Genomic DNA, 11209 nt, shown 5'->3' with positions numbered 1-11209 from the left:
CTATTGTTTTTCTTCACATTGCTACTGCGTAAATCCTGTGAAGCAATTATTTATTTGCTATGTGTTTTATCCCCCCCCCCCTCCTTGCCGCTAGTGCATATTTTTATTTTGCGTACCACTCCTTTATATAAATTCTCTGTGGCCCACGAGAGTAGCGGAATTAAATAAATAAACAAACATCTGAAATGCCATGTGGTTTCGCGCAGCAAGCTTCCTCCACGTACAGCAGAAGCAGTTTCAGGGGTTAAGTGAACTATTACCAGACTAAAATGTCGATAGGGACAATGGGGGAGGAATCTTCTTGAACGGCTGAATGGATTATAGTGCGGCGCAGTGGTACGACCTATGCTCAGCGCTTTATTTTAGCAGTTTATTGGCCACGTAGACACCTTTCAACGCACGAAGTTTTATTATCCAAATAATAAAAAGCCGTTCATCTAGCTGCCTTCCAAAGCAAACTCAGAACACTTTAACAATGAAGCAACTGGTCTGTAAACAAGAAATAAAGCTGCTCTGGGAAATGTCGAATGTCGGAGGGAGCCCGACTGTTGACCTCACAAGTGCTGTGCAGAACATTGCAAATCATTTGCACGTTAGAGGAAAATCAGCTGCACTCTGTCGCCCTATGCACGATGTGAAAAATTCAAGAAAAGAACTTGTTTTCAAGTGTTTTCAAAACTCGAGATAAGTGCTTGCTTTGAAGTTGTACTCGTAGCCCTTTCGTAATTTTTTTTTCTTAAGACCATTATGGCAGTGATGCAAAGACAGGAAGTAGCGGTAGATTATACTTTCGAGCGGATGGCCAAACCGCCTGGTAGGATTGCCATGGCGCACTCGTCCGAAGACTGACGGCTGTAGACTTCATGTTTGCTTATTTTTATCGTATATTTTTTTAACTTCAAAGCCAGCAGCCTTCCTGAAGGGAGTGGGTTTAAAGGTGGACCATATCAAACAGCAAAAAGCAGCTAAAAATGTGACGCACTCACTGTCGGCCGCTCATTTAGCAGTGGGGGCTTAAATTTTACAAAACACCGCTGTCTTTAGTGGAGGACCTTTGTCCTAGAAGGCGGTTTCAGTTTTGGAAAGCCGTGGGGAATGAAAGACTGAAAGCAGGTCTTAGTGCAACACTTTGGTATTTCGACTTGATACTCGAGACTGGCGCAGGAAGAAATGTATGAGGAGGGAGATATTAGGCAATGGGAAGTGCGCATTGTGGTAATAGGTTCATATATGACATAGAAAAGGAAGTGCTAACGAAAAGATATAAATTGTCGCTTTGATGACCTTTTCATGAACGACATGCCAGTTGCACAACAGCGTCAATTGAAACACTAGCAAGACAGCTGAACCACAAACAGAGAAACGTAAAGATTTGAGCTGCAGAATGCTGAACATTAAAGCAGTCGATTTTCCCTTCATATTCGTGAGGGCTGCTCTTCGGGAGCCGCGTGTGCATCTTCTCCTGCAGTCAGCTAATAGATTTTTCCCCTTTTTCGAGCTTCACTTTCTTGAAGGCGGCAAAGAATAAAGGTGCTGCATTTTTAACCACTTGAGATGGTGTGAAGTTCTCATGACTTTACACTGGTACTTATGCAACATATTAGAATTTAGGTCTAATTAATGTTTCGCTTAAAAGTGTGTTCAGCGAAACCCCAAAGCGACAGAAGTTTCGACATATGCGCACTCTTAATCTGGTTCCGCATAAGTACCACTTATATTAGCGGAACCGATGTTCCAGACATACAGCTAAAGAAATATGTGGAACAACGCTCCAGGTAAACGAGGGCAGTTTTAAGCAGAACACAAAGCTCCACATACATGTATCTGGAACACATGTTCCAGATACATGTAGTGACGTGCCACAGGAGCGGCAGATAGCAACGCTCGGCGCCGCGGTTACGAACACACCGATAACAAAAGTGCCAGTTGTGTTCGCAAAGCACGGCGCCGAGTCGGCCGTGCGGTGCGATTTTCCCCACTCCGGTGACGTCATTGACGTAATCTTTTTTTACTCGCGGCTGTACAGCTCGCGAGTCTTGACTTAATCGGAGACTTCACTGCTCGGTGTAGCTGCACGACAAGGACGCGAAACCCCGCAGGTTGTTTAGCGTCCTCACATTGCGTGTTTCGAACATTGTGGACACTTATCCCAGGACATGTTCAGGTGTCATTGATCTGCATCAAAAAAACCCCTTGCACGAAGCACATATTGCCGTGAATGACATTGCTTGGTCATAAATATTATGAAAAACCTCAGTGGTCAAAGTTGAGGCTTTTTTATAACATAGAGCTGTAGCATTTACATGACCATCTGCTGACATTTGCATACACTTCTACCTGTGTTTTATGACGGAAGGAAATAGACTTGTGCTGAATTTCAGCCTCAGCTGCGAAGTACTAAGGACAACGAGAGGAGATAATATAAACAGGCATTAGATGAAGTACAATATGCAATGATTAGCATTATATTGTTTAGTACTGTTATGGAGAATTTAGATCACGAGAAAATGACGTCAACTTTAATTCAAATAATTTATTCTCCAGACAACTCCTGTCTAACAGCATAGTTGTATCTGCAAAAATTATGGTTGCGGAAAGCCAACGCCACATTTCGCAAAAATCAAATTTTCAGCTATCACGACTTTCGAATTTTTTTGAATTATTATTTAAATGAATACTCACGCTGTCACGCCGCTGTTCCAACCCATAGTGTAGCAAAGGGAAGCAAAAAAGGGAAGATGTTATGATAATGTGGCACAAATATATGCGAACACATATATCGTAACAGTGGAAATTCTTTACTATCTAATTACAACAAATATGAGTCAACAATTGCACAAATCAAATCGAAAAAATGTTCATGAGCTGCACGAGTTGCAGAAGGGACTCGTGAGAGCAAAGAGGCGGTGCCAAGAAGAAAAAAAAACCTCCTACACGGGTGCTTTCAGCACTAAACTTTTTGTGTTCACATCATGCACAAAAAAAATTATTCTTTCATTATCTCCCGAGGCCTATTTTTGTTACGCCATGTAGCTGTCTTTTATATCATGCGCCTGCTGCGGTGGCTCAGTAGTTAGGGCGCTCGGCTACTGATCCGGAGTTCCCGGCTTCGAACCCGACCGCGGCGGCTGCGTTTTTATGGAGGCAAAATGCTAAGGCGCCCGCGTGCTGTGCGATGTCAGTGCAAGTTAAAGATCCCCAAGTGGTCAAAATTATTCCGTAGCTCTCCACTACGGCACCTCTTTCTCCCTTTCTTCTTTCACTCCCTTCTTTATCCCTTCCCTTAAGGCGCGGTTCAGGTGTCCAACGATATATGAGACAGATACTGCGCCATTTCCTTTGCCCAAAAACCAATCATTATTATTATAATTCGTGATCTCAATATTAGTATGTGATTCCATATCGTTTAAAGGGCTCAATAACATACAATAACAGCAGCAGACTAACTAATCTGGATTTCTTTTCGCCAAATAAAAACAAACAAAAATTCGGCGGCAGCTTCAGTAACTGCTTACACGGACCGTCGTAACGTTTGAAAAATAGCGACCTTAACTTTCTAACCAATAAAACAAAAAAGGGCGCAAAGAGGCATTTCGCTCCTCCCCATGGCCATAAAAATCATACCGCGAAGAGGGCGGCCAAAGCGGTTTTAAACATCTGAAATCTTGTTTAAATTATCAACTGAGTCGTTTCCTCGCTCCTGTTATTGTGCTTAACTACCTTTCACCAAAAAAGCAAAAACCAAAAAAAAAAACCGAACGGCTTAAAGCTAACATTACTTTCACGTTTGCGGCTTTTAAAATTTGTAATGTGCAAATTTCCACAATAAATTCCACTATTCCACTAAACATGCGGCAGCCCCCCACATGTTCATCGCCTTCTTGTTTATTTTTCTACATGGATAGTGAAATTGTCAAAGAAATTTCGTGTTTTAGACTTCAGTATGCCCGAAATGTTCTTCGTATAATGTGTCTTAATGTCAGACCAGTCCTACATGATTTCTAAAGCCCTGATAGAAGCGACCGAAACAGAACATCTGTTATAGAGCACGCCACGTGACGCGTCCTAGGCTGACGCAGACGCGATACGTCACAGAACAGCTGCATTTGCCACATACAGCCGCTCCATCATCTCGACGTTTCGGCGCGCCGGAGCGTATTTTCGTGTATTGTTAAAATGCTCCGCAGCTGCAAGCGTGCATGTCTCCGGCGTTGTCTAGTGGCTAGGATATCTGGCTTTCACCCAGAAGGCCCGGGTTCGATTCCCGGCGTCGGAAATGGTTGGTCGACTTTTTACTTTCAAATGCGGTCATCTGCTGTTTTGCGCGCAGGGCACAGGTTATAACAACAGAGTAGAGAAAAAAAGTCGCAAGGGGGTTAAGCCGAGTTAAACTGAACAGCTTTACAAATGCGGGTGTTCGTACTTCAAATGGAGGGTACACTTAAGCTCCGCCTTAAGGGTATGACGCGATATCTCTAGTGGGTTAATTGCCATGTATGCAGAATTTTTCATTATCTACTTAGCATTCATAGATCCCTGGGAGTCCTCATACCGCTACCAGCGCAGTGGCGCAGCTGTTAAGTGATAGGCCACTGCACTGGCAGGGGCTGTTCCTGTCACAGCCACCCCTAGGGATTGTTGCGGCCCATGTTGCTCGGGAGCCTCTCGCACACAGGACGAGATTATTGCTCGGAGTTGGTGCGTCCGGAGTAGTTCTCTCGCACTAATGCTACCGCAGTTCACATAAAAAGGGAATCTGCGCTGAAGTTTTCCGTGTCCATTGCAGCGCAGTAGCACACAGCCTAGCGAGAGAATCAAGCGCCCTGTCGAAGCGTGAGCTATCTCGACTACGCCGAGGAAAACTAGGCAACGATTGCTATCAAGCCGAACGCGGGCCTCTAATCGTTCAGAGTTGCTCTCGCCTTTGTATGGGCCCAAGCAGCTGATGGCAGTAGTGTTTAGTGGTCGAATGGAACAATTGTAATGTCGCCTATATGCTGCGCATATTTCCTAAAAGTCATCAAAGAAACGAAATAGAACTAATAGCACTGAAAGTGGCTAAAAAGCACAAACTAGTTACTTTTTTTAGGACTAGAGAAAATAAAAAAATCTAAGTGCGAACAAATACAATATCAAAGAAAAAGAGAAAAAGTATGACTAAATTCCTATGCGCGATCATGCAGTTGACGTTAGCCTTTTGACAAAAGCTGCGTTTAGGCAGGAGCGAAGTGGAGAGGAATGACATTCGACGCTGTGGGACGCAGGATCTTCCACAGCAAACAAGAACTAACTTAGTAATGACATGTAGGCAACCTTAAGTGGAGGTGCGTTTAATTCACGATGGTTCGGGTGAAGAGGGGAAAACCATATGCATTCGTTCGATTCTGGCTACTGGCTGGCGTGGTATTGTAGCGATAGCTACATAATAATTGGTTTTTTGGAAAGGAAATGGCGCAGTATCTGTCTCATATATCGTTGGACACCTGAACCGCGCCATAAGGGAAGGAATAAAGTAGGGAGTGAAAGAAGAAAGGAATAGGTGCCGTAGTGAAGGGCTCCGGAATAATTTTGACCACTTGGGGATCTTTAGCGTGCACTGACATCGCACAGCACACGGGCGCCTTAGCGTTTTTCCTCCATAAAAACGCAGCCGCCGCGGTCGGGTTCGAACCCGGGAACTCCGGATCAGTAGTCGAGCACCCTACCCACTGAGCCACCGCGGCGGGTCGATAGCTACATTAAGGTAGCATTTCGAGCCTCCAGCGTGGCGGCGCCGTCACCCTGTGGCTGCGCCGCCACGCTGTCACGTGGTTAGTCACCTGGTTGGCCACGTGACCGACCACGTGGTGCGGAGGAGCTGCTGCTGCCGGCGGCGCGACGCTCCGGCGAAACCGAGCTGCCACAGCTGTCCGCATGCGCCGTGACAAGTTTGGCGAAGATGGAGAAGGATGGATGGATGGAAAACTTTATTGGGTCCTGCAAGTAGTGATAAGTAACCACTATGTGGGCCGCTCCCACGTCGGGACCGGAAGACCAAGCCTCACGGCCACGTCGTGAGCCTGCTGGACAGCCCATAATTGTTCATCCAGTTGCGGGCTGCGAAGTGCAGCCTCCCACTTGGACGCGTCCTTGATCGCCGAGTCTTCAATTCTTGCGCAAGTCCAGAGCATGTGTTCGAGCGTGGCTAAAGCACCACAGTCCTGGCAATAAGGCTCCGTATACGTCTCAGGATAAAACATGTTCAACCTCCGTGGGCAAGGTTAAGAACCAGTCTGTAGTAAGCGCAATGTAAGTGCCTGAGCCCTGTTTAGTTTAGGATGCGGCAAGCCGTAAACCCTGCGATTAAGAAGGTAATACTTCGTGATCTCATTGTATGTGGAAGGGGAGTCTCTGTTCTCGGGGAGTACCACCATGCCGTGGCGCGGGGCAGAGCGGAGGGTAAGATCTCGTGCTGCCTCATGAGCGCACTCATTGAGATTCGGAGGGGCTCCCTCAATCATCCCAAGGTGAGCAGGAAACCAACATAAGTAGTGTTGAGAGATCTCACAGGTCTGCATAATCTTAAAAGCAACCTTAGCCACAGAGCCCTTCTCGAAGGCCCTAACGGCTGACTTTGAATCACTGTATACAAAAGGCCTGCGCCTGTCAACCAGGGCGAGAGCAATACCAAAAAAAAAAAAGATGGAGAGGGAACGCCCAGCGAAACGGAGTGGCGAAAGACTGACTTTGCAGTTCAACTGAGCAAGTTCCACTCGGCCATCTGTAGCTGTCGCGTCACGCCTGGTTTAACCACAGCCAAACCAACGGCATTTTTTTATCGATCTTCTATCTAGCCTGTCTCGCTCTGTTATAATTCATTTTTATTCTGCTGTTAAATACAAAAAATATAATGATTTTCGTCGCCTCATAAAATTTGCAGCCAATGCCGCGTTTCGATGGAGGCGAAACGCAAAAGGCACCCGTGATACCGCAGCGTTGGCCTAGTGGTTGAGCATCCGCCTCGCATGCGGGAGGTGCGGGGTTCGATCCCCAGTGCTGCTGGGTACCCACCGGTGATACAATCGGTACAACCTTTCCCCTGCCTAGTTCTCGGCTTCTTTAGGGTGAAATTCTTGGGAAATGGGTGTTTCACCGCACCTTGAGTAGAAGACGCTCTTTGGCCACAGATGCCCTTGCGCCATAAAAAACCATCATCATAATCATGGAAAGGCACCCTTGTTCTGTAAGACGTTAGTGCACGTTAAAGATTCCCATGTGGTCGAAATTGTTCCGGAGCCCTCCACTACGGCACCTCTTTCTTCCTTCTTCTCCCACCCCCTCCTCCATCTCTTCCCTTACGGCTCGGCTCAGGTGTCCGCCGAGATGTGAGACAGATTCTGCGCCATTTTCTTTCCTCAAAAACCAATTTTCAATTTTCATAAATTTTTCGGCCCATATATCTACAGTACACAGATTTTTTCTTTCGCTGAGGTTTCCCACCCGCGTTGCATAGAAACCTTAGCGGTTTTCTTAGCACACATTCGAAGACCTGGTGTTATTTTGAGCACTCTGGTCTCTGAAAAGAGCAATACGGTTTCGAGCTATGGCGAGACCTAATCTGCTTCTGGTACACATTTAATTCCTTACGTTTAAGTGATGCCGAAGTGAAACAAAGCAAATGTATGACGTGTTGCACTGGCGGCAGCCGAATTTCGAAAGGCACCACTTCTACCGCCAGCTGAAAGTTCGGACGAAAATTCAGCACGGTACTTTTTTGAATAACATACTATACGGTAGACTTTGCGGTGACCCCACAGAACAAAGTCTGATAGTAACAAGTGTGGCTCCCGTGGTGGACACAACTACTTTGATCGCTGGGCAGCGAAGGATAACGAAATCATCAATAGTTGGCATTATCAATGCCCTGTATGTCCAGGTTAAGAGAGTAAAGTCTCATTAGCATCCCCCAGATAATATTAGTTGGGTGGATGCTGATTAAAAAAAATTGGAGGTGGTTTAGCTCTCGTTAAACCTGGAGTGACGCGATAGCTACAGCTGGCCGAGGGGAACTTGGTCACGTGACCAACAACGTGACGAACCACGTGATCAGCCACGGCGCCGCGCCGCCAGCAGCTGCTCCGCACCACGTGGCCAACCACTTGACAGCGTGGCGGAGCAGCCACAGGGTGGCGTCGCAGCCAGTGGGTGGCGGCGCCACCACGCTGAAGGCTCGAAATGCTACCGTAATATAGCTATCGCTACAAAATCTCTCTTTACTCTTTTATTTGAAATGTACTCCCTTGGAGGACTACACTATTTCCAGAGTATTTATACCTTGTGCTTAGTACTGGTATAGCTGCAATACTTGCTTTATGTTTGAAAAGCACTTCAGTCGCCGCCATACATGCTGAAAAAGGCGGTTATTATTACCGCATCCTGCTCTGGAAACAAAATACTTCACAGAAACAAACGCTCCTTTATAGAACACCGATATTTTAACAATGGCTGCGTGCAGTGGAAAATGCTATAAGCAGGCGCCGTTACGAGCGAACCACAACTCATTTATTGCTATCTCTCACACCCTTCATTTTAGCAGTGTCGCAAAAAATTACACAGATAGCGATGTGATGAACTTCCTCAGGGTTGGGCAAGCCACGCTAAGAAATTTCATAAGAGTATGAAACGCAAACGCGCCCAAGAAAGGGAACAGCGGTAGCCTTGTAGTAGTTTGTGCATCGGCCTCGTATGTGGGAGGCGCAGGGTTCGATCCTCCAGCGCCGCCGGGTACCCACTTGTGTTAAAATGAGCACAAAATTTTCTGCTTTGAAGGAAATGATTGGAAAAATGAGTATTTCACCTCGCTTTGTGCAGACGAAAAATACCTTACGCCTTGCCGCTCTTTGGCCAAGCTCACATTTCGCCACCGAAATTCATCATCATAACCAATCCAAAGAAAGGGAACAGCTGTGCAACCTCTCCTGAGGTGCGTTGATATCAAACACCGAACATGGATCGAGGCACCCTAGTCTACCCAGTTCCTTTTCTTGCAGGTGCCTCTGCTGTACTCTCTAACATGAAAATTTTCGCGGTGTCTAAGCTGTTGTTCGCTGTCAGTGCAATTTGTTGTGCAGGAAACATCCGCCGCTGTGCAGCCTGTCACTGAGTATCCTCGCCAATATGTATGTGGCACGATTTCATGGGCCGGGAAACATGTGCTTGAGGTTGGACTCTCTAAAGTAAGGGGCAACCAGCTATTATCCGCCACAATCAGAGTCTCATTGCATGCTAAAATCGAAAAATAAAGGCAAAAATAAAGCATAATGAGAAAGAGCTTGCACCTGCGGAGCATGAACAGGCTTAAACTGTTTAAAAATAAAAGAACAGGGCCCATTTGGCCATAATTAAAATTTAATGAAAAAGGCAAATCGGAAAAATAAAGATGGGCACGGTAACATTACTGGCCTAAAAGGGCTCAGCGAGCACAAAGGGTGAGAATGCCTAGGACAGCTGTTTTCATTTTAAACCAGCCAGAAGACGCGACACAAAGGAAGAAGCAAACAAGACAAGGCTGGACTAACAACTGAAGTTTTATTGAAAGGAAGAAAACAACGAAGACTCGCACTGAGATGCGCGCGCACATAAGCCGTATCAGTGAAAGGGCACACAAAAAATTTTTCAATGTCAGGGTCTTACTAACAAGTTATCTAAAAAGGCAAATTCCTTAGCGTGAAGGTTTACCGACGGCTTAGCCACACACGCGTCCTTAGCCTTAGCAATGTAGAACGCTTCAACTATCTCGCGACAGATTTGTTTTTCATTTCTATAAACTACAGTAGTGTCGCTGAAGTCAGGCGTGCAAAGAGACAGATCATCGTCCGATTTGCATTCTCGAGATTGCACGTGCAACGCCAGATTAGTGTTCGCCTTCCCACCCAGAGAGTTAGAATGCTCCGTCAGGCGCACATTTAGACATCTGCCCGTCTGCCCGTAGTAGCATCGACCACAAGGCAGCGGAACGCGATACACCACATTCTTTCTGCAAGGGGTGAGCCGTGTCTTATGTGACACTGTGCATCGGGAACGATCACTTGATGTTTTATCAAGCCTCCTTTTTACGCTGGCGCACAAGCCTCCTATCTTGTTTTTAGCTGTGAAGACAACGCCTACGTCATACTTCGCCGCAAGTTTCTTGAGTCGATGTGAAACACCATGGAGGTAGGGAAAGGCGGCCACCTTTTTTCGCCGCACCTCCACGTCAGCATCTTCCGGCCCCGTGTTGCTCTTTCTCAAGCGAGTCAAAACACGTTCAGACAAGCGGGCAAGGTGGGCAGTTGGAAACCCAGCTGCCATTAACTTTGAAACCTGCTGCGAGAATGAGTCCTCAACGCGGTGATGGCAAGACTTACGTAAAGCGGACTTGATGCATGCGACTGCCAAGCCATCCTTTACCAACCTCGAGTGGTCTGACTGATAGCTAAGCAGAGGCTTCCCTGACCTGGGGCTGTAGCCCCAACATACGTGATCGTCCCCAAAGCACAGGTCTAAATCAAGAAACTGCCAATGGTTATCTTTAGGAAATTCGGACGTAAAAGACAGGCCCTGACCGCCCTCCTTGAACATTCCTAGAACATCTTGTGCCAACCTATCAGAGTCATCCTTGCCTAAGAAAATCAAGTAGTCATCAACGTAGCGAAACGCTACTACGCCGATGGCTTCCAAACCAGGCTGTAAAGCAGTGTCAACTTTGGAAAGAAAAATGTCGCTGAGCAAAGGTGCGACCATTGACCCTATGCAAACGCCTGACCTCTGGACGTACATGCTGTCTTGCCAACAGACAAACGTGGAGTTGAGGTAAAAAGACAACAGCTCCATGAAGCTAGCCACCGATACTCCGCACGCATCAATGAAATCCTGTTCATCATTATCCACCGTGATGCGATCTTGCACACACCTTAGAAGTCTGTCCTGTGGCAATGAATAGTAAAGGTCCTCCACATCGATGCTCATTGCTGAGCACGTGCCCGGGTTCTTGTCCATAAGAAACTGGATCACAGTAGAAGAACTTGGAATCAAAAACAAATCCTGAACTTTCAGCGTCTTCAGGTGCCTCTGCAGGAACCCGGAAATCTCGTACTGCCAGGTGCGACGTTCTGAAACAATAGTCCTGAACGGAATGTCCACCTTGTGCGTCTTCGCCGTGAAGAAAACGTCCAAATGGGCTTCTGAGGCC

The 11209-nt window shown here is 46.6% G+C and overlaps 1 non-coding gene across 1 annotated transcript; it reads left to right on the top strand.

The window, feature by feature from the left end:
• Positions 1–4204: 4204 nt before the first annotated feature.
• On the top strand, positions 4205–4276 carry TRNAE-UUC (transfer RNA glutamic acid (anticodon UUC)). The gene has a single exon. It is a non-coding gene; the product is annotated as a tRNA-Glu (tRNA).
• Positions 4277–11209: the final 6933 nt, after the last annotated feature.

Source organism: Amblyomma americanum, chromosome 2, assembly GCF_052857255.1.
Source record: "Amblyomma americanum isolate KBUSLIRL-KWMA chromosome 2, ASM5285725v1, whole genome shotgun sequence".
Classification (NCBI taxonomy): Eukaryota; Metazoa; Arthropoda; class Arachnida; order Ixodida; family Ixodidae; genus Amblyomma; species Amblyomma americanum.
Note: the sequence above shows the minus strand (reverse complement) of the source record. Positions and strands in the feature narration are given on the sequence as shown.